The sequence below is a fragment of the Podarcis liolepis genome (assembly GCF_965112155.1).
Source record: "Podarcis liolepis genome assembly, chromosome: 5".
Taxonomy (NCBI): Eukaryota; Metazoa; Chordata; class Lepidosauria; order Squamata; family Lacertidae; genus Podarcis; species Podarcis liolepis.
The window spans coordinates 20,056,070-20,078,467 of record NC_139556.1 but is presented as its reverse complement, the minus strand read 5'-3'; the positions used below and the strand labels follow the sequence as shown (position 1 = coordinate 20,078,467).

Genomic DNA, 22,398 nt, shown 5'->3' with positions numbered 1-22,398 from the left:
TAGGGCCCTCGTACCTATGGGACCGCATCTTCTGATATTCCCCATGGAGGACCTTAAGGTCCATATATAGCAACACTCTAGAGGTCCCGGGCCCTAAGGAAGTTAGATTAGCCTCAACCAGAGCCAGGGCCTTCTCAACACTGGCTCCGGCTTGGTGGAACGCTCTGTCTCATGAGACCAGGGCCCTGCGGGATCTGATTTCTTTCCGCAGGGCATGTAAGATAGAGTTGTTCCATCTGGCCTTTGGCTTAAAATCAGTTTGATTCATTCCCTCCCCCTCTTTCTTTTTCCTTTCTCCTCCTGTGAAGAGGCTGCATCCTAATGTTTTAATGTTGTATTTTAATCTTTTTTAAATTGTATTTTAATAAACTTGTTTTTATTATTGGTTGTTAGCCGGCCTGAGCCCGGTCTTGGCTGGGGAGGGCGGGGTATAATTTTTTTTTAATTATTGTTATTATTATTATTATTATTATTATTGGACAGAATGCTCAGTTTCTTAGGACAAATTGTGCATTTTCCTACATAGGAAGAGGAAGGCATTCTGAATAGCGACAGGCATTGTAGATCTGGTGGAAGGCAAAAGATGGCACCATGAAAAGCAGAGCAGTAGTGGCCAGGGAAAAAAAGGTGCTGCTGGATCCAGGCTTCCTAGGTCTCAGAGCAAAGCCTGAAGTTTCACTGTTTTGGTCTATATCAGGATCTCTACAAGAAGGAGCATAACTTCAGGGAAAAGGCTCAGAACCAAGCTTGGCTTGATGGGAATCTCACTATTAACTTCATTGCCATTTATGTGAGGCTCCTTTGGCAGTCCCAGGGAAGCAGCAGAACCAAGAGGTTTGCTGAGCCCCTGCTGAGTCACCATAATTGACTGTTGGGCTGCATTTGGCTTGGTGGGTCAGACCACTGACCAAGGGTAAATGCATTTAAGACCCAAATAATATTGATATCCAGTTATTAGATGCAAAGGAACATGAGGGACGAAATATTGTTGCTGCAAGTGAATTGTGCAGAGAGCTGCTATATATCCCCACATGTGGTTATCGGAAAAAGGATATTGGAGGCAATGTATACTGGGTGAAGAGCTGAGTTGCTTCCTCTGTTTTACTGTAGCAACGTCAATCCTCTCCCCACCAAAGCCAGAAACCAGGTTTCGATGATACATTTGATACTAAACATCTGTATTCAACAGATCAACCAAGACGAAAGTCAACATTTGTTTTATTTTACCACTTTTAATTCTTTCATCTCTCTGCCTGCTGTTCAGATGTCATCCCGACTGGACGCACGCTATCATCATCCCTACAAAACCACATTCTAGAGCACTTTGAGTGTGCAAAGTGCTTTAATATTGACCATTACCCTTGAATGTTGTCCATTAAAATGAAGTGCAGGCTGAGGGCATAACCATACCTCAAACTTGACAGAAATTCAAAATGGTCCTCAAACTCGACAGAGATTCCAAATGGTGGAAGTATTTAATACACGTGTTTATTTATTTAAAATATTTATATACCTAACATGATTCTTTTAAAAAGGCAGTAGTGACTTATGAAAGCTCAGGGGTGGGAATACTGGACAATGTCCCCTTCTCCAGGTTTTAGATGTGACAGCTGCTGAGGCTGTTTCCCCTGATCTCTTTGACAGTTTCATAGATCAGAATAAAGGACGTACACACCTGGGATAACAGGACATTTGGGTTTCTTGGACCAATTCACCCAGGCAGCTTGACAACCTGCAGCACCTGGCTCTTCTCAGGGGCAAGGGAACCTGATAGACTCTGGAATAATGATGGAGATAGAAAACAGCTCACTCCCTAGGCCTCAGACCAGCAGTGGGGAATCTCCAGAGCACAGGTCCCAATTTGGCCCATAAGGATGTTCCCTACAAACCAAGTCCACCTGCTTCACACTTGATGCCATACATGACTTTTGAACTTTGACAGCTATCCATCACTTTGTGCCATTATGACATCATAAGAGTCTGGAGTCCACCATCACACAAATAAATAATAAACAGCCGGCTTTACTATGACAAGTCCAAATTACAGTGGTGCCCCGCAAGACAAACGCCTCGCAAGACGGAAAACTCGCTAGACGAAAGAGTTTTCCGTTTTGGAGGTGCTTCGCAAAACGAATCTCCTATGGGCTTGCTTCGCAAGACGAAAATGTCTTGCGAGTTCCTGCGGGTTTTTCCCCTCCCTCCCTTTTTCTAAGCCGCTAAGCTGCTTATCAGCTGATCCGATAAGCCGATAAGCCGCTAAAAGCCACTAAAAGCCGCTAATAGCGCTAATAGCGCTAATCCGTCAATGGGCTTGCTTCGCAAGACGAAAATGTCTTGCGAGTTCCTGCGGGTTTCCCCCCTCCCTCCCTTTTTCTAAGCCGCTAAGCTGCTTATCAGCTGATCCGATAAGCCGATAAGCCGCTAAAAGCCACTAAAAGCCGCTAATAGCGCTAATAGCGCTAATCCGTCAATGGGCTTGCTTCGCAAGATGAAAAAACCGCTAGACGAAGAGAATCACAGAACGGATTCTTTTCGTCTTGCGAGGCACCACTGTAATCTGCTACATATATTCTGAAATAAGGTCCTACCTATATGAGGATTTAGAAGACTTGGGGGGGAAAGCATATTAGTTGGAGGCTGGGATATATTTATTTGAATTTGTTTTACTTAAAATGAGGTGAGGGAATGCTATTACAACCACAATAAAAAATAAAATAGCAGGTAACAAAAATCAAGTGAAAGCTAGATTAAACAATAAACCTATTAAAATTGCAGCTGACTGCAAATCCTACGCCTGATGGTTCCTTTCAATTGCATCAGAAGGCTAGCAGCATGGAAACGAGCATTCCAAAGGCCGGGAAAGGCAACCCCAAAGCCTAAACAGGGAACCTGAGAAACCCTTCTGTTGCATCTCAGCCAAAGACAATTCAGATGCTGGTGGATGTGAAGGACAGCTTCTTCAGAAGAGCAGGGCCAGTGAGAGGTGTGACGTGGCCTAGGGACAGTCCCAAAAGCTGCACAGAGAGACCTGGAGGTTCCCCGTCCCTGTTGTAAAGTCTGCATTGAGCAGGGGGTTGGGCACAATAACTTTAAGATCCTTTTCAGCTCTGTGAGTCCAAGCTCCAATGAAAACAACTTTGTCCACAGTAAAATAACCTTGAGTTAAAAGCAGGAGGAAAAGGCTTTTTTTAAAAAAAACATTTATAAACAGGCACAAAAATAAATATTGCATGTTGAGGGTGTGAACTGAGTGGATTAGGATACTGATACAGTACAGTGGTACCTCGGGTTACATACGCTTCAGGTTACATACGCTTCAGGTTACAGACTCTGCTAACCCAGAAATAGTGCTTCAGGTTAAGAACTTTGCTTCAGAATGAGAACAGAAATCGTGCTCCAGCGGCGCGGCAGCTGCAGGAGGCTCCATTAGCTAAAGTGGTCTTCAGGTTAAGAACAGTTTCAGGTTAGAACGGACCTCCGGAACGAATTAAGTACTTAACCTGAGGTACCACTGTATCCGGCATAAAATGTTGAGGGTATGATTCTCCTCTTTTCCAGGCTAAACATACCCAACACCCTCAACCATTCCTCCTAAGGCTTGGTTTCCAGTTGGGCTAATAACATCAGGTCTGTGCTGTTGTTGTTAGTGTCACAGTGATTACATAGCGGCAAACCTTCAAAGTACATTTTGTCAACAAGAGTTGTTTAATTATGAAGCAGAGGTAAAGGTAAAGGCAAAGGACCTCTGAATGGTTAAGTCCAGTCAGACTTGACTATGGGGTGCGGTGCTCTCCTTGCTTCAGATCCCGGGAGCTGGCGTTTGTCTGCAGACAGCTTTCCGGGTCATGTGAGCAGCATGACTAAGCCACTTCTGGCACAATGGGACACTGCCGTTTACCTTCCTGCCACAGCGGCACATATTTATCTACTTGCATTTGTGTGCTTTTGAACTGCTAGGTTGGCAGAAGCTGGGACCAAGCAACGGGAGCTCACCCCATCACGTGATTCGAACCGCCAACCTTCCGATCAACAAGCCCAAGAGGCTCAGTGGTTTAGACCAGAGCGCCACCCACTCCTTCCATGAAGCGGAACAGCTTAGAAAGAAAGAAAAGGCTCTACTGCTTTATAAATCTGTAACTTTTAAAATATATTCTTCCCTCCACTCAACATGATAAACTTCCCAAAGCTCTGTTATCCAGATAACTCCCCCTCCCCATTTCACAGATGTTTCCCTACTCCCTAATGGAGAGTCCCTCCTGGATATCCCAAAAGAAAAAGATAGGCCTAGTAAGTGAGAGAGGTCAAACATGAGCCCAGCTATTTATTACATATACTGCAACCAGATGGAAGTAACTCATCCATCAAAGAGCTCAGCGTCCTCATCGAATTAGCTTCTTATAAAAAGCCTCCTGCTCTTCTCTCTGATCCACATGGTTCAACTTCCTTCCCTTCCATGCACTTTTGGAAAATGAACCCTCTCTAACCCCGTTGCTGTGTTCTCCTTAAATCATCGCCGCCCATCATTCCATAGCTATATTTAAACTTTACTTTTATCAATACTCATCCTGTAGCTGTGGGAGATATTAAAAGTGTACCAGGGCATGGAAGGGCGTTTCTGACACTTGCTCTTTCATTCATCAGCCCCCTCGTAGGCCTGTTGGTGACAATGAAAAGATTTCACAATACCGGTGCAGCAGAAACTCATTCTCCTACTCATCCATCATGTTCAACCTAGCAGCAGTTCTACTGACCTAATCTGTAATGCCTCGGTGCTCACTGGAGATTTCTTAAAGGCACCCTTCATTGTTGTTAGTTACAAAGAATAAGTCTGTGCTATTAGATAAGGAGACTAAATGGTGCAAAGATTAATGCAATACTCCCTCATCACCATGACCAGGGTTCAACCACTTGGGTCGAACTGGAACGTCTGTTTTCTGAGTTTGCTGGAAGATCACATCCGACACTCACTCCCCCACCCCCACCCCTGGATGAATAAAAATTTAAACCTATTTCAAGAGGTAAATAGGATTTTAGAGGTGCAAGAGCTATGTACCACCACTAATTTATCACTTCTGTCAGCTTTAGGGTAATATGCACTAGTTATTTTACATTATAACAAATACATTAGTCTCTTCTCTAGATAAAGGAAAAATTATGAATAAACTGTCTTGGATATTTTGATGGAGCAAAGGAATCTTCCCACTCCTTTTGCCTTCCTAGCTCTCTAGTGAATATCCAGCATCTGTAAGTGCAGGAGACATAAACAATGTGGGGGAGAATTAGAAATTTTTGCACTTTTTTTATAAGGAGGGAAATAAAAATGGACAGCTGGCTGGCTGTTTTTATCATGTCAACAGTACCATAAAAGAACAATGGCAGGACATAGAATAAACAGTTGTTCTGTGCTTGTTTCTTAAAACACCACAACTTAATAGAATGACAACTTGGTAAGAACTTTGATTTTATAAATGGTTTATTCCATGAATTCTATGTTAAAATTCCATGAATGTTGATTGCCATGGCTCACTTTGAGCACACATGAACCCTGTTCTAGATCTGAAGAAATTATGTTTCCCTTTCCACAAGTAAATGTTTCTTCAGACACGCCAATCATTCTCCTCCTCATGAAGGTCATGATGCTATATGTTTGTTTGTTTATTTATTTATTGTTTGTTTCCCGGTTAATTACAGCTTGGAATATGACTACTAGAACATCACTAGTATAGGAATAGGTGCCAGGTTCAGAGAAGAATGGCAATGTAAGCCAGCCCAGGGCAAAGAGTTAAGTACACCTGCTATAGAGATTTGGAGAATTCTGTTGGAAGCAGAAGTGGAAATTGCAATAATACATGTTTGTCCAAAGTTCAGGAACGGAACCCATGCTAGCAAATATGACCAATATTCATTACAATTGATCTTTTAGTCCAAAAATGTGATGTAAATAATTATATTTTCTGCATTATTTATACATTTCCCTTCCATGGAAATGCATTGAAATTAACTACACAGATTACATGACTAATTATGTTAAGTTTTGGCCACAGCAGATAGCAAGTCAAATGACACAGATTGTAGCAGAAACTGAATAAGTCAGGCTTATTCTACTCATTCCTGTCAAATGCGCAAGAGTGGTGATTGTGCCACACAATTTCATAAGTTTCATGCTGTTCTGGAAGAAGAATCTCCTCATTCTCATCAACAATTGTATGTTAGTAGGAGAGAGTCCACCGTCAGGTTCTGGTGATGGACAGCTTAATCTGTCTTCTGCAGTTGATCCATTTTACTTTGTGCCTAAGCTGTCTAACTGTCTACTGAAGATTGTTGTGTAAATGTGAGAACTGCCTTAACATAACTCAGTTGTGTGGGGTTTTTTACAGGAAGCATGAAAGACAAAGAAGAGGCTAGCATCCTAGAAACTCACTTTTTACTGAAGATTTTCGACCAATACTGGGTGGTTACTGCCTGGAATTTTGAGGCTTCTTGATCATCGCATTCTACTTCAAAGTATATTGGACAGGATCTGCTATTCCTATTGCCATAGTTTGCATACAGATACTTAAAAAAAATCTAGAATTTATCACTCAATTTTGAAATCCCAAATATCCTGGTCTCATTTTCAAAATGAAAACTATGCCTCATGCACAATTTGCTGCAACATTCAGTTTCAACTCGTACACATGTGCACTGATAAAACACTGCAAAAAAGCAGTACATATTTATGTTGTCATACTGTGGATTTGTAAAATACCACACAGAAAACAATATGAATGATGGCGTCTACACATCAGCAAAACACTGCACTAAAAGAAGTTTGATGCAACTAAATATACATGATAAATGGCTTATTGTTTTGCAATGTTTTCATCAGTGTCCACAGATACTGTAGAGCAGGGGGAAACTTGAAGGAACTGAAAAATTAAACAACCTGTCCACTATCCATTTCTGGAATTAATTTTAATACATTCTCCTAGCTAAAACCAGAATTCAGATGAAAAACTGAACAAAAGAAAAAGCGAATGCACAGAACAAATGAATGAGGGAAATATGCTCATCACTCTTTTTTTTTTTATAAAATTTTTATTTGGTTTTCTGCTTTTATAAAGACAAAACATACACAAAGAAAAAACAAAAGACAAAAACATGTATAAAATCAGCAAATCCCCATTTCATAACCTTGTTCCCTGACTTCCCCCCATCCCCCCTCATGCATCCCAGTTTCAAGATTATGTCAGCAAGTTGATATTTCTCCTCTTAACAATCTTATTCATCTTATCTCCTTTTTTATAATAAAGATTAATTTTCATAAGTTGGACTTAAGTTCTCTTCCATCGATTTTCATTTTATCTTAATTAAGAGTCATCTTAACCAAACCTAAAAGTCTTGAGAGTTTTTAAGAGTCTCTTCTTCCCTCCCTCCCATCCCCGGTTTTTGTCCCTTCGCAATAAAAATCCAAATTCGAAGTTCTCAGCCTGGGTTCCTCACGTCCGAGGCTTTCAAATCTATTTCCGTTCCTCTCCGCCTGTCCTGTTGGTAGTCCTTTATAGCAGTCGTCAGATCTGGGAAAAGTTCTTTCACCATCAAAGTATGTCCTCTTCCGACAAGAAGATTCAAAGGTAGCTGCTGAGGTATTTCCACAAAGTCTATCTCTTCCAAGTCTAAGTCCAAACGGAGGCCCCAATCATATTTCTTTATTTTAAATTCCTGTACTCCATTTTGTCTTGGGGCCTCCTCCTTCTTCTTCTGTATCTCTCGCAGACTTGTGGTGTATATGTTCCCAGCGTCTCCTTGCTTGTATTCCACAGATGTCAACTTTTGGTTGTTGCTTCCCAGGATTACTTCTTCTTTTTCTTGTTGTTTAGTCTCTTCCAGCTCTGTAGATATTGTTTCCCAATCAGCTGTGGGTTCTTTCTCATTAAGGTCCTCAATACAAAGAGCAGAGTTGCCTGTTCCCAAGGTCATAGTCTCAAGTTGTTTGTTCATGGCCAAGCTCTGCTCCTGTAAGATTCCCACCAATTGAAACATCCTTTCGATTTCCACTAGTAACTTTCCTTCCACAGCCATTGTATCCATTGTAGTTTCACAGAGTTCCCCCTAGGGGGAATCTTGTTACTTATTTGCCTTTTCACCAACAATCCTTTAACTGATTATTATTACTTTGTTTCCAACAGTTTCAGCTCAATTATAACTCGTCTTAGTCCATAGGAATCTTAAATGGCAATTTCTCACTTTAAACCGCCCGTTTGGCAGCTTTGACAGCTGTCAAACTCCGCAGCTCTAACGCAGGCACAGAGGCAGGACGTTCCCGAGCCCGGGAGGGGGGGTTGTTTAAAACAAAAGGAAGGTTTCCAAAACTCCACTCTCCTGCACAAAATTTCCTTTAGTAAAATCTTGAAAGTTAGTGTCCTTTTTAACTCACCCCGCCAAGGGTAGGCTCTCCAGCTTATCTCTTATGTCGTTGCTTAGATGGTCTGCAAGGGGGGGGGGGTGCGGACTTCCTTTTAGCACACCCCCCGGTCGTCTCCAATTGAAGGTAAAATTTTTATAAAGTCCCAATCCGTCTTACTCACGGGTGATTCTTTCAGTCCAAATTTTCAAGGAAGGAAGTCAGCGCTCTCCGGTCATGGCTCGCGGCTTCGCTCCACCGAGGTAGCGATCGACTCTCAGTGCCACGCCACCCCCGTATCCCCTCCGCAGCCTTTAAAAAGGCTCTTTGCGAATCAGGGGGGGGCGCTTAAGGCACCCGCCGAGTCTTCAGTCCGCAGGCTTCCGCGCCTGCGGTTTTTAAGGGTCCCCGCGTCGCCGGCGCGGCAAAGACCCATCCTCAGTGGAGCCGATTCCCTCCGGAGCTCGGAGGGAATCCGCCATTTCCAGATCGCGTCAACCCAGAAGTCAATATGCTCATCACTCTTGGGCTGGTTTGCTTGCAATTTTTTGTTGGGCGGGGAGGGGGCTGTTGCTGATAGTTTTTTGTATCTTTATTTTAGATCTTGCTGTGGTTTTTGTGGAAATTGTTCACTTGGGTTGTGTATTTTTTAATGTTTCATTTATTGCTTACAACTATTTTTGTTATGTTGCAGTTATGTATTTTTTCATGTTGTAAGTTACTTTGAGCATGCTTTGAACTATGGAAAGGTGACATACAAATAAAATTGTGTGTGTGTGTGTGTGTGTGTGTGTGTGTGTGTGTGACTAATTCTACCCCACTTACGCTTTTTGGATTGTAGCCAGCCAAGTTGCCTGGTTTGTGCAAGAACTTCCATTTGCAGAATGGAACTTCCCCTCCCTCTCCTCTTTCCACTCATCCCTTGCCCCCAGAATCTGCTCTGGGGGTTGGGGAAAACCCCAGATCAGATGGGGGGCACGCAGAGGGAGGAGAGGGAAAGGAAGTTCCACTGTGCAAGAGGATGCCTTGCATGAATATGAACATTGTTGGATACAACCTTTTGTTTTGGGTCACATTCTACCAGATGAACCTCCTTGCGTATAGTAATAGAAAGGCACTATACAAATTAAAAGTGAAATGAAGAGTTATAGAAGATTGGACACAGCTACAAGTGCAGAAAACTCACTCCTGCTTTCTGCAAAATGAAACAGAGAAACAGTCCCTTTTTCTTTAATGCAACAATGCAATACTTTCTAGTGAAAATCTGTTCGTTATTTTGCATATTTTAAAAACATTAGGCAATGATAACTCTTTTAAAGACAATGTATTCAGGAGGTCCCACCCCAATGACTCAATGATAAAACAAGGCTTAACTACCAGATACATAAGTCATCATATAAAAATAGTTTCAAATAATATTATATCAACATTCTACAGTTCAGCAGTCTGCAGCTACAAAGTAAACGGAGCCACTGCGGTTCATAGCTTAGATACAAGTAAAAGAAGATCCAACAGATAACCGGGGAATTAAACTCTGAGTTCAGACTGACTGGAAGGCCTTAGCCAAGTCATCATGTCCTTGGCTCAGTTCCACAGAATGAGAATAAAATTGTTACTTTACAGTGTTTCAGCTCGGCTTTAACATTTAAGCCTTGAATAGCTCCAATAACCCCCCACCAGAAACCTAGACTAAACCTAATTTTGAAAGGAATGAGGCTAATATACAGTTCTAAATTGAGGGGGGTTATAACTTCTGATTTAGCTAGAGGAAAAAGCAGTTTATAAGTGTAACCACTATGTGTGGTTGGTTCAAAAATAAGAATGGGAGTATCCCTTCTCTTCCTTGCATAGATGAAGGTGTGTGTGCAAAGCTGAAACGTGCAGAGGTGTGCATATCTTAAAGCTTTCTAGCTTCTTTTTTTTTTAAAAAAAACATTTCTAGTTATGTCTGACCCAGACCACTTTGGCTTACAAACAAGGCAAGAAGAAATAGAGTGTGTGAAGGTCAAGCTACACATTACACTCAATGGTTAGCATGTAGCTATATCTCTGCTCTTTTATTACTTAATTATAGGTGAGGGCCAATTGCTAACAGGGTCACAATACATGGGATGGGGAGGCTAACCTCCTTCTCTCTCCAGCCATGAGCCTCCCTGAAAACAGTCCCACTCAGGCACAGCTGTAAAAGTTAGAAAAAGAATGTCACTGGCACCATTTAATTACATCCACTTGTAAATGTATCTCCTGTGACTCTGAGATATTGAACTACCTCTACACATGGCAAAGCAGTGTTCTCCTCTTGCTTCCATCACCCACTTAAATTTTTAAAAAGCATGTGGTGGGGAGTTAATATTTGATTGATGAACTAAAGATTCACAATGTGGTTTACAGTGATAAACATTAAACAAATAACCATTCGGTTATTAAAACCAACTTTTGTAAAACCCAGAAAACCATTTTTTAATTTAAAAAAAAGAAAAGAATTGCTGCCGCAGAAAAGAGAGAAAAGGCCTCTGTTTTAGCTCAAGGGGAGTCAGAGTAAATCAGAACCCTGAGAAATTTGGATACTATCCAAGTGACAGTTTCCACCCAAGTATTCATTCCTAAATTTAATACAGAAATACATGGGGATGTGGGAGGGGGTGCTTGTTGAGGTAAAGGATAGTCTGAAAAACACCACTGAATTCATATGGGAAACACATGTGTTACCAACTTCATGTTACTGGCACCCCTGTGAAAGAGTAACATGTATTATCTTCTATGAAGAATATTTGTAATCCTACCTGCAGGAACACTGCTGGGCTTTGTTTTTTTTTGGGGGGGGGGGATTGCGAAGCAAGCTGCAGCAGCATTTTGCTCTCCCAAACCTAAAAGCTTGCTCAAAGTTTTTACTTCCAGAAAACAAATTGGTCCAGTTAAGTTATCACCTTGTCTTGCTTTATGTTCTTTCACCCCTAAAGGCAGCAGCTTCAGATGGTGGATATTAATCTTTGATCCTTTGAGGTATCTTTTCAAAAAGTGTTTAATCAGTAATGACCAAAGCTGTGTCACCTTAAGGTGGCTATGTTTAAAAATAAATAGAGATCTGTCCCAGGCATCAAGATTCATTATCTCCATCCTGAAAAATTTAGGTAGAAAGCCAGCTTAGTGTGTAGGGGATAGAGTCTTCAGTTTGGACTTCAACTGCATTAAAATCCTCCCATAGTCTTGAAGCATCTAGGTGGCTTCTGGCAAGTCACACTGGTCCTCAACGTAAGGTTACCAGATTTTTTTCAATGAATCCTGGGACACTTTTCAACTTCAATAGGAATGATAGGATTTTGTCAGGTGACTGATTTGTAAATCCGGGGACTGTCCCCAGGAAACGTGGCTGCACGTCACCTACCCACTAGGGCTATTGCAGGAATAAAATGGAGAAAACTAATATATAAAAATACAGTTGTAAGTCACCAAAGATCTTAGTTGTTTACTTCTACCTGCTGCCAGGAATCTAGAGAAACTTTTATATCTCTGACACAGTATTATATAGTAGTGCAGGGGAACAACAACAAAACCCACTTCATGTACTCCCAAAGTTGTACTCAGTGGGAAGAAACCCATGAATAACTTCCTTGTTCAGAGGTAATGATTACAAAACCTTAATTGGGTAAAAGGTAATATAACAGCCGAAATTAAAGCTCAGATGAGCAGATGTATCGCAGAAAGCCACCACAACAAAGGTTCCTGTGTCGGCCTATAATTTGGACATCATGAATCATAATTAAAATGTAAAGTCCCCAATATAATGAATACATAGCTAATTTAGCATGTTTATATTTAACACACAGGCTTTTATCACTGTCTCCTATTGTTATTAAAACATGTACACCAGCAAAGAGCTGGCACTGTTGGTTTCTTCAGTTCCCCACGCCCACCCTCAAAAAAACCCAACTTCAAGCTTCCAGAGTTATAATATCCCACCTAGGTTTTTACTGGAAATGATTATGGGCTAGGTAGGATGAACAACGTCTGCTAAATAGTCTCACTGTTTTATTATTTCCAACGCTTATTATTTAAAACCCAAATTAAAAAATGGGGACACAAAACTTTTGCTGCTTTCAAAGGTGGTTGCTATTCTTCACATAAAACAGCTTAAAAGCACTTTTGGAATGTAAGTAGTGTTGAAATTAATAACCAATAATGAATGTAGGCACTGGTGTAGTGGAGATGGCAAAATTCTGAGACTTCAGAGCAGGAGTGATGGTGTCATGTGTTGGAATGCCAGGAAATCTAATAGGCCTTCCTTGCTCTGGCAACTGGACTCATTTGGGGAGGGTGGCAGGACAAAAAATTAACAAATAAACAAACAAACTGACTGACTGAGATAGAAATGAGGCTTTCAAGTTTTAGTATTGCTTGTGACAGACACAAACAGATTCTGCCCTTAGCCTACACCCAGTGACAGTACAGAGGTAATTATACACTGTTTTGTTTATGGTTTTTTTAAGGATACCCAAATATGTGGAAAGAGCCCTCTGACCCTGAAAATTACACATCAGTTATAACTGATGTGTTCAAATGGGTATCCTAAATGGATTCAAACTGGGATTGGGATACTTGAATGACCAGCTTCTGCCTTATGAGCCTGCCGGAATGTGGTGTTCCACTGGAGAGGACCAACATCAAGGCTGCATTCGAATGGGATGCAGAAGAAGGCCTTATTGATGGCTGAGGTCAGACTTGGAATGCTCCCTTAGGAGAAGCTTGCCTTTTTGTTGATTCTTGCTGTTGCTGCCATGTCAAAACCCACTTTGTTTACTGTTTTTTTTATCATCTATAAAGGCACAAGAGCTCTCTCTGCTATGATTTAGCTTGCTGCTGCTTAATAGATGAATAAAAAAATACTCTGTTGACTGTTGCTATTTTTTGAATTTTTGGTACATGGATGGACAGACAGACAGATTCTTTGGGGATTGTGTTTATTATTGTCATTGTTGCTTTGCTAGCATTTTCAAGGAAAAAGCCAGATAAAAGTATTTATAATAAAGGAATAAATGTGTGTTTAAGACTGTGCATTGTTAATATGTAAATAGAATGAGGGTAAGGTCTATTTTCTTAGAAGACACACGGAATAATGGGAATATGTCTGTGTAAATGAAGCAGATTATCTGGACTTTATGCATCCGCATTTATGAAGAAAGGCCTGTGCTGATGGATCTCAAACCAGGCCAGAGGGGTTGCTGAACTGAATTGTTAGAGGCAGGTTTTTGCCACATGTGAAATGCCATTTATTTTGCTTACTAGTCTGATCATCATTTTAATATATCTATATAAACATTTCAGAGGCTTTCATAAAAATAGTTACATATGCTAAAAATTCAAAGCTGGCATGCTGAAAATTAATTTTTAGTATGAAATACCCATTGTCATCCACTGAAAAAATGTTTATCAGCCATGTAACATTGAGATGTTTCATTTTTAATTCAATCTAAAAAAAGTATCAGGAGAAAACCATTTCAGAATTTTTCTTCAACACTTATCTCAAAAATGGGCCATTTGATTCATGAACATCTCTAATGTATATCATCAGTGACTGAAGGAGTTTTTTATATGATTTTTGACAATTTAACAAGTCCTCCTGACAAATTAAATGGTTGTGTTGACAACTTAACTGTACTGCCAATCAATATTTTCAATTACTTTCATTGTCATTCAGAAAAAATACAACACGAGGTCACACAGTGGTAAATCCAAGTAAGGAAAATAAAATGATGCACAATCAGTTGGGGGAAAAGAAAACTTAAAAACTTTGAAGTACAACATGCAATTTAAAGATGCTTTGTTTTTCTTTGGGAGGTTTCTGCTAAAGCAGAAACACTTCTAAATTTAGATCCTAGCGGCATCACTCACTCACTCCACAATATAGTTTCCTTCCTTCCTATAAGCAATTTTAAAGTCATTAAACTTGAGCTGCTGCCACAAAGGATTTCATTAAAAACAACTTCTTTATTGCATTACTTCCCGCTATAAAGCTGCATATTCCTAGCTTTTACACAAGGACGGGACAAGTCACATTACTTATACTGCAATTCTTTAAGAGCATACCGGTCACTTTGAGAAATCTGAGTCAAACAATGCTAGGTCAAAGGTTAGTTGACTTGTGCTGTCCAATAGGGCAGGAGCAGATCAATACAGTTTCTAATGCTTCATTGTCGCATGGAAACTGGCTGCTGCATTCTAAAAATAGATGACAATACTTAAATAAAAATGTGCTTTCCTCTTATGGGATCATTCACAAAGGAAGGGAAAAATTGCAGTTTAATGTGATACAATCCAGGTGACTGGAAAAGTCTATTGAAAAGCAAAGGAAAAAACAGAATTTGTAAAGTATTGTTCACTAAACAAGGCATAAATGTGGATTATTATTTTTTTGTTTTTATGGTCTGTCAACAAGTTTTTAAGAACCATTCCAATTCCAAATAATGTTAACAAGAGCCTCTTCATCAGATGCCTGCTATGTTTTCCTGGGTTACGCTGTTTGGTGGATGTATGGGTTGGAATTGTGATAATTACATAATTAACAGTAGAAATTCACAAAAAACAACAATGTTGCAACTGTTTCGTGAATTGCCACTGTCAATTATGTAATTATCACTGTAGTTTTCTGCATTTCTTTCTGCCTCATTGTCTACAATTCCCCTCAACATCATGGCAAATGATATCAAAAGCTATTGAGAAATGAAGGAGGATCATCAGGACTGTGCTTCTTCTGTCACTTTCCTGGCAAAGGTCATCCATCAGGCTGACCAAGACTGATTTGGTTCCAAAACTAGGTCAGAGCCTAGGCTGGAAACCCAATAATCTGCTTCCTCCAAGTGTTACCTGGAGCTAAACAGCAACCATCCTCCTGAGCACTTTCTCCAAAAAAAGGGGGAGAGAGCCTTTTCAGTTGTAGCTCCCCATCTGTGGAGCATTTTCCCCACTGACATCCTCCTAGTGCCTTCACCGGTATCATTTCAGCACCAGTTCAGATTTTACCTTTCCCCCCTAGGGCTATGGTAGATTAAGAGGGGGATTGTTTGCCATAGTGAGCCGTCATTTGGGAATGAAATCCACAGCCTATGCACTACCTATAAGACAGCTATGCCTTGTACCTCTATCCCAGGTGGCAGAGGGATGCAAAGGAAGCTCTCCCATCAAGATGAACTTGGAGGTAAGTTCATATGGGAGGAGGCTGCCTTTACACAACCTGGTACCAAACAGTTTAGGGCTTTGAAACACATGACCTGCACCATGGTCCCAGAAACAATCTGGGAGGAAATCAAGTTGGTATGATGATAGTGTTATATGATCTGAAAACCGGATTGTCGTCAGCAACTTAAGTACCACATTTTGCAACAGGTGAAATTTCTGCACATTTTCAAAAGACAGTCCACTACAAACCAAGTTATAATAACCTAATCCAGATGTAGCCAAAGCATATGGATATGTGCTAAGATCCACCTTTCCTATGAAAGGCTGTAGCTGGTACACCAACCAAGATTGTAAAAATGCTCCTGATCACCCAAGAATGATTGGAATGCTATCCATCAGACTATATTGAGATTGTAGTGCTTCCTCCACATGACAAGTTGTTTCCTGTTGATTCTAGAATTCTATCACTATTTAAAAAAAATACAAATTTTGCTTTGCTTTTAATCATTTCCCCTTAAGACTCAATTTTTGCAAGCAGTTGTAAATCCAATCTAATTTACTACAAAATATTTTCAAGTATAACCTGGAAATTGTAGTGCAACACCAAAATACATGCAGAGAGAAAAATGGGGGAGGGGGACTAAAACCACAGCTACTTTAATAGCTATAATATTTTGGACATGTGAGAACTTCAGGCAAGCAATAGTTCATCTGGGCTGAAATAGAATTCAGCCATCTGGAGTCCAGCTAAAGCTTGTGAAGCAGCTCCATTCTGCCTACACAGTTTTAACTTACAAGCTATGAAATCATAATAATTTGTTCATTTTATAGCCACCCCAGAAATGTTACCTATTGCAAAAATAAAAGCAACTTTGGTATGGTTTAGTTGTTTTGTTTTTGAAATTGATAATACTTTACTGGGTAAATATGATTGGTTTCCCTTCTCGTTGTTATAAGTCTGCAAATGATAAGCAAATAACGGCTTTTTTTTTTTACTTTGCTTTGATGTTTCCTTTACAATGAAATGAATGTAAGTTATGTAAGCTATGCATATGTAACTCACAGTAAATGGTGGACAGCAAACTTTGGCAGAAACTGAACTGCAGCAAAACAGAATCAGTGCTGATTGTGACAAATATAGGTTGGAATGGAAATTGTTGCCTTCTTACAGCCCTAAGCAGACTGTATCTGAATGTTCTTAGTTTTATCTCCCCCATTTCTTCTTCCTTTTATGCCATGTTTACTGGATTATACAGCAGTGCGGCAGCAACTCTGTCTCCTTCGCTAGTAGCATTTAAAGCCCTTTAAAAACAATATAATATTTGCTATAATATTAGTAACAACTGCTACTACCACTGCAATTTATTTCACTGCCTTCTACTCCCACTTATCTTATGGAAGTTTGTTCCAAGAAAGTTTGAGATCCTCTGCTTTTAACAGCAACACCATTTATCTATCTATTTATACCTGCAAGAGCTGTAAAACCAAAGTTCCTTGTTCTAATAGCATAAATTAAGTTTAACCAATTCAGACTTGAGTGAAACCTTTATTCCACTGAGGCGATTTATTTACGATGAGAGGAAGAAGTTGAATCAAAACACCCATCCCACAGTCACATTGTAGGAGAAAAACATCGGAGTCATTGAGTGCACCCATGAACACACAGTGTACAAGATTAGGGTCATTCCTGCTGCACTGCTCTCAGCCTCCATTCATTAGAAACCAGTTTCTGTGCCCAACTCAAAGATGTGTGATCTGCACCCTGCAAATATGGGTTGTACTGTAGGCCCCTGTGCAAACCAGATCTTGAACACACTGGAAGCAGGAGCAATCAGCTACACAAAACACACACACACACACACACACACACAACCTATACAGGGCAACAGAAGCAAATTGTATCACTTCTGACCACCTGAGCAGAAGGCTACTGTTACTGCTGGAAGCTACTACTACAGTTTTCTTTTGCTATTTATAATTTTCTACCTTAGCTGACAAAGGTTAACTATAAAAGACTTTCCCCTGCTCGGTTTAACTGTAATGAAAGCAGACTTAATAGAACACCAGGACATAAAGTGATGACACAAATATCAAATCTTCCTAATAATAAGACTCTTCCTAGTTACTCGGATCAATAAGCTTCCAGTGCTAACGAAAAAAACCCCAGACACTTCAGCACAAAGTAAAATAAAATTTGTCTTATGAAAGACCTGCTTCCAGAAGTTAATTTGAAGAGACTGACTTCTTGAAGCAGATACCATTGCTTGTGTTGCTACAAAACCAATGGATTCTGCACAGTTCTGTTAACCATCAGCAATTATCTTCCTGTCAGAGCTAAAGGTAACAAATTTCCCCATATCCAGCAAGGCTATATCATCAACCGGACACCGGCATCATTTGACGGAAACTAAATCACTACACCAGCCAACAGCTCTGACAGACAAATGTGCTGCCTCGGAAAATCTAGGCCTATCACTCGGGCAGTGAGGTGGGGGAGGGGAAGTAAGGGTTCTCTCAGCTTTCTGAGAAGAGATTAAATGTTGTAGATTCTGTAAGTACAGTACAGAGGAAAATCCTAAATATGAGAATTATTAATGGACTTTAGACTGGTCTTTTTAATCTGTTGCCAGCACATGCTCATCTATTTTACCTTGATCTGCCTTGTTTCCTGACAGACAGAAAAGGCAGGAACTGTTCATTATCCTAGCCTTAATCAGAGCCAGCAGTGGAAGAACAATGTAACCCTACCTATCATATGGAGAGCATTTTAGCACTCACTGTTCTTTTATAATGAAGATTGCGCAATAAAAGATACCGCTAATATGTCCTGTCCTTATACCAGACAATAACATCCAGTTCACAGTATGCTACATAATGGGGATATCAGTTTCTAACCTGCTCAAAAACCAAATAAAGCATTATCACATTGCAACTGTAGCTGGGCTGGAATTTCCTGTTAAGCTGTGGTTAGACCCTACATTCCCTCCCCACAGAAAGAGGGGGAAAGACACACACACACACACACACACAGAGAGAGAGAGAGAGAGAGAGAGAGAGAGAGAGAGAGAGAGAAATATAGTACAATGGATCGGCCTATAACAACAAACCTACTAACTGCATACTTCATTTTTTGATAGACAAAATATTAAAGCTAAGTTACATGAGAATCTTTGCAAACTGCAAATGATTACTAAACCAGAAGCAAATTAAAACGGCTCTTAATTGGCATGCTAGTAAGCAGCGTGATTTCCCCTTTGATATCACATTAATCATAGACACCATTCTACGTGGGTGGAAAATCTTGGGAGAAAAGATCAGATGGCTACTAAGATTGATAGGGAGATACGTAGCCTCACCACTTTAGGTCGCTGGCTCAGATCTGGAACAAGGTAAATAGTCAGTTCAAGTTATTTCTGTTGAACAACTGACCAATGATCTCTGTGAAATGAGATACTACTAGATTAAGAGCTGGTTGGACATCTCTTTTTATAGGCATATATCTTAGCCCCTGTCAAGATTCAGGTAAGGACGACTTAAGGATGTTTAGTTGCATGTGTGCATATTTCATTTCCTACCAGTGACCCTAAATTAAGAGAAGCAGGTGTATATAACCAAAATCTACTTGCCAAACATGTTTTTTATTTTTTATTTATAGAATAACAAGCAGTTTCTAACCACAATGTGCTCCCAAAGCAAAACGTAAAACACAAACATAAAAACAAAAGGCCAATGGCCCGTCTAGTCCAGGATTCTGCTCCCGGGATGCATGTGGAAACCTGCAAGCAGAAAATAAGCACAAGAGCGCTCTCCCCTCCCATGATTTCCAGTAACTGGAAGCATTGCTCCTTCCAACTGTGGAGGAAGAGCATAGCCATCTTAGCTAGTAACCATTGAAAGCTCTCTCCTCCAGGAATTTGTCTAATCCTCTTTTAGAGCCATCCACGTTGGTGGACCCATCACAGCCTCCTGGGGGAGCAACTTCCATCATTTAACTATGTGCTATGGACACAGGTGGCACTGTGGGGTAAACCACAGAGCCTAGGACTAGCCGATCAGAAGGTCGGCGGTTCGAATCCCCGCGACGGGGTGAGCTCCCATTGCTCGGTCCCTGCTCCTGCCAACCTAGCAGTTCGAAAGCACGGCAAAGTGCAAGTAGATAAATAGGTACCACTCCAGCGGGAAGGGAAACGGTGTTTCCGTGTGCTGCTCTGGTCCGCCAGAAGCGGCTTAGTCATGCTGGCCACATGATCCGGAAGCTGTACGCCGGCTCCCTCGGCCAATAAAGCGAGATGAGCGGTGCAACCTGAGTCAGCCACGACTGGACCTAATGGTCAGGGGTCCCTCTACCGTTACCTTTTATGTGAAGAAGTACTTCATTTCATTCGTCCTGAATTTTCCAATATTCAGCTTTATTGGATGTCCATGAGTACCACTGTGAGAGAGGGAGAAAAAATCTCCTCCATCCCCTTTCCCAAAGCCAAGCATAATTTTCTAAACTTCTATCATGTCAGCTCTTACTTGCCTTTTCTCCAAACTAAAAAATCCCAAATTCTGGAATGTTTCCTCATAGGGCCCCATCCCCTTCATCATCCCCTCTTCTGAATCTTTCCCAACTCTACAGTAAGGAGGTGAAGCAACCCATCCCCTTCATCATCCCCTCTTCTGAATCTTTCCCAACTCTACAAAAGGAGGTGAAGCAACCAGAACTGTATTTCTGGAGAAAGTGGGGTACCAGGAAAATGCCAACCTGTGCCCAGAAAGAGGAGGTCAAAAAGTAAGCTCTAGTAATGTTATTCTATTTTACTTTTTGCCTAATATCACTTTACACATGTTTACATTAAGTGCCTGCTTGCTTGCTTGAGACAAGGACCATGTGAATGACTGTGCCCACCCTGCTCTTCAAAAGGAGAGCCGAGGGGACATTTCAAGTACTGAGACAGCTTAGCTTAAGCCTAGTCATGTACCTGCTTCTGAATTGCTGAGCTGCGTAACCTGTAACCTGATCAATGTTTATACCGTGTAATGACTTTTGGAATAAAGTCTTTGAGGAATCATTGAGCAAGGAATCCGATCACTGTCTCTGAGAGCAGGAAGCAGGACAACGAAGGCTGTAAAGGGCCCCTTCAGTTTTATGGGTAGGATAGGAAGCTGAGGAGAAAGAAGGACACCAGCCTCTTGTTGTATTTCTTAATAATAATAATAATAATAATAATAATAATAATAATAATAATAATAATATATTATTTATACCCCACCCATCTGGCTGGGTTTCCCCAGCCACTCTGGGTGGCTTCCAACAAAACACCAAAATACAATAACCTATTCAACAATAAAAGCTTCCTTAAACAGGGCTGCCTTTAGATGTCTTCTAAAAGTTTGGTAGTTATTTTCCTCTTTGACTTCTGGTGGGAGGGTGTTCCACAGGGCGGGTGCCACTACCAAGAAGGCCCTCCCTCTGCCTGGTTCCCTGTAACTGTAACTTGGCTTCTCGCAGCGAGGGAACCGCCAGAAGGCCCTCAGCGCTGGACCTCAGTGTCCGGGCAGAAGGATGGAGGTGGAGACGCTCCTTCAGGTATACTGGGCCGAGGCTGTTTCTATTCCATCCCTTCTTCTTAAACTTTCTATCCTTCCTCCATGGTTATATCCCCCAAGCTCTCATTTTCCCTCCTCTTTTACCCCAATTTCCACTGGCTGAGGAATAGACTTGGTGGAGGGACCTGTCCCTTGTCTCAGAGGAGCTTATCTATTAAGCAACATGACTATTTATTTGTATATACCCTATGGCAGATTCTGTGTCTTGGTCACTTTGAAGTGTACAATAACCATAAACCAGGGAAAACACCAACAAGGGTGGTGGAGGGGAGAGGAAGGAGCACCAGGTGCTTGAAGAAAGGTAAGAGCTACTGTAGTGGTTGATGCATTTGATGAAACCTGAAGGAGGATTATTCCAAAACATGCACCAGAAATCTAATAATTAAATAATAAAGGAAACAATGGGACGTGGGTGGCGCTGTGAGTTAAACCACAGAGCCTAGGACTTGCTGATCAGAAGGTCGGCGGTTCAAATCCCCGCGACGGGGTGAGCTCCTGTTGCTCGGTCCCTGCTCCTGCCAACCTAGCAGTTTGAAAGCATGTCAAAGTGCAAGTAGATAAATAGGTACCGCTCCAGCGGGAAAGTAAATGGCATTTCCGTGTGCTGCTCTGGTTCGCCAGAAGCGGCTTAGTCATGCTGGCCACATGACCCGGAAGCTGTACACCGCCTCCCTCGGCCAGTAAAGCAAGATGAGTGCCACAACCCCAGAGTCGGTCATGACTGGACCTAATGGTCAGGGGTCCCTTTACCTTTACTAAAGGAAACAATGGCTTCAACTGTGCAAGGTAAAAATAGCACAAGTTAAGTGTTCCTAAGATGCGATTGTACTGTATCGCCAAAATGAAATTGTTCGTTATCCATTGGTAGGAGGTCTGCACACTGCAGACTTCAAGATGCCTACATATCTAATCCAGTCCCACAGAGGGACTTGTGGCTGTTTTTGAAAGGGACTTTGCACACAGTTAAAAGCAAGTGATAAATATTTTGCACATTTGACCCATCAGTAAATCAAAATGTTTATTGTATGCTGAAAAGCAACCCATACCCCCCTTTCCTACTTTGCCAGAGTACAGCAACTGAAATATGCTGTCCTAATTTTTCCCCCTTTCATAAATTATTTTTTTCACAAGCAACCAAATGTGTTTTATAACACCCAATATCAGCCACAGAAAGCAGTTGCTATGATAGTTCATAACTGGTCAGGTGGGTTACTAGCTGCCTTTAACTTCCAATAAGCAGCTAACTAACA

The 22,398-nt window shown here is 41.1% G+C and overlaps 1 protein-coding gene and 1 long non-coding RNA gene across 2 annotated transcripts in view; one reads left to right on the top strand and one right to left on the bottom strand.

Moving 5' to 3' along the window:
• Positions 1-7,053, top strand: part of LOC310706701 — a 24,724-nt gene extending 17,671 nt beyond the window's left edge. Inside the window, exon 5 of the long non-coding RNA XR_014526088.1 lies at positions 6,378-7,053. This is a non-coding gene — a long non-coding RNA (uncharacterized lncRNA). The remainder of the gene's footprint in view (positions 1-6,377) is intronic.
• Positions 1-22,398, bottom strand: part of LRMDA (leucine rich melanocyte differentiation associated) — a 724,603-nt gene that overhangs the window by 385,418 nt on the left and 316,787 nt on the right.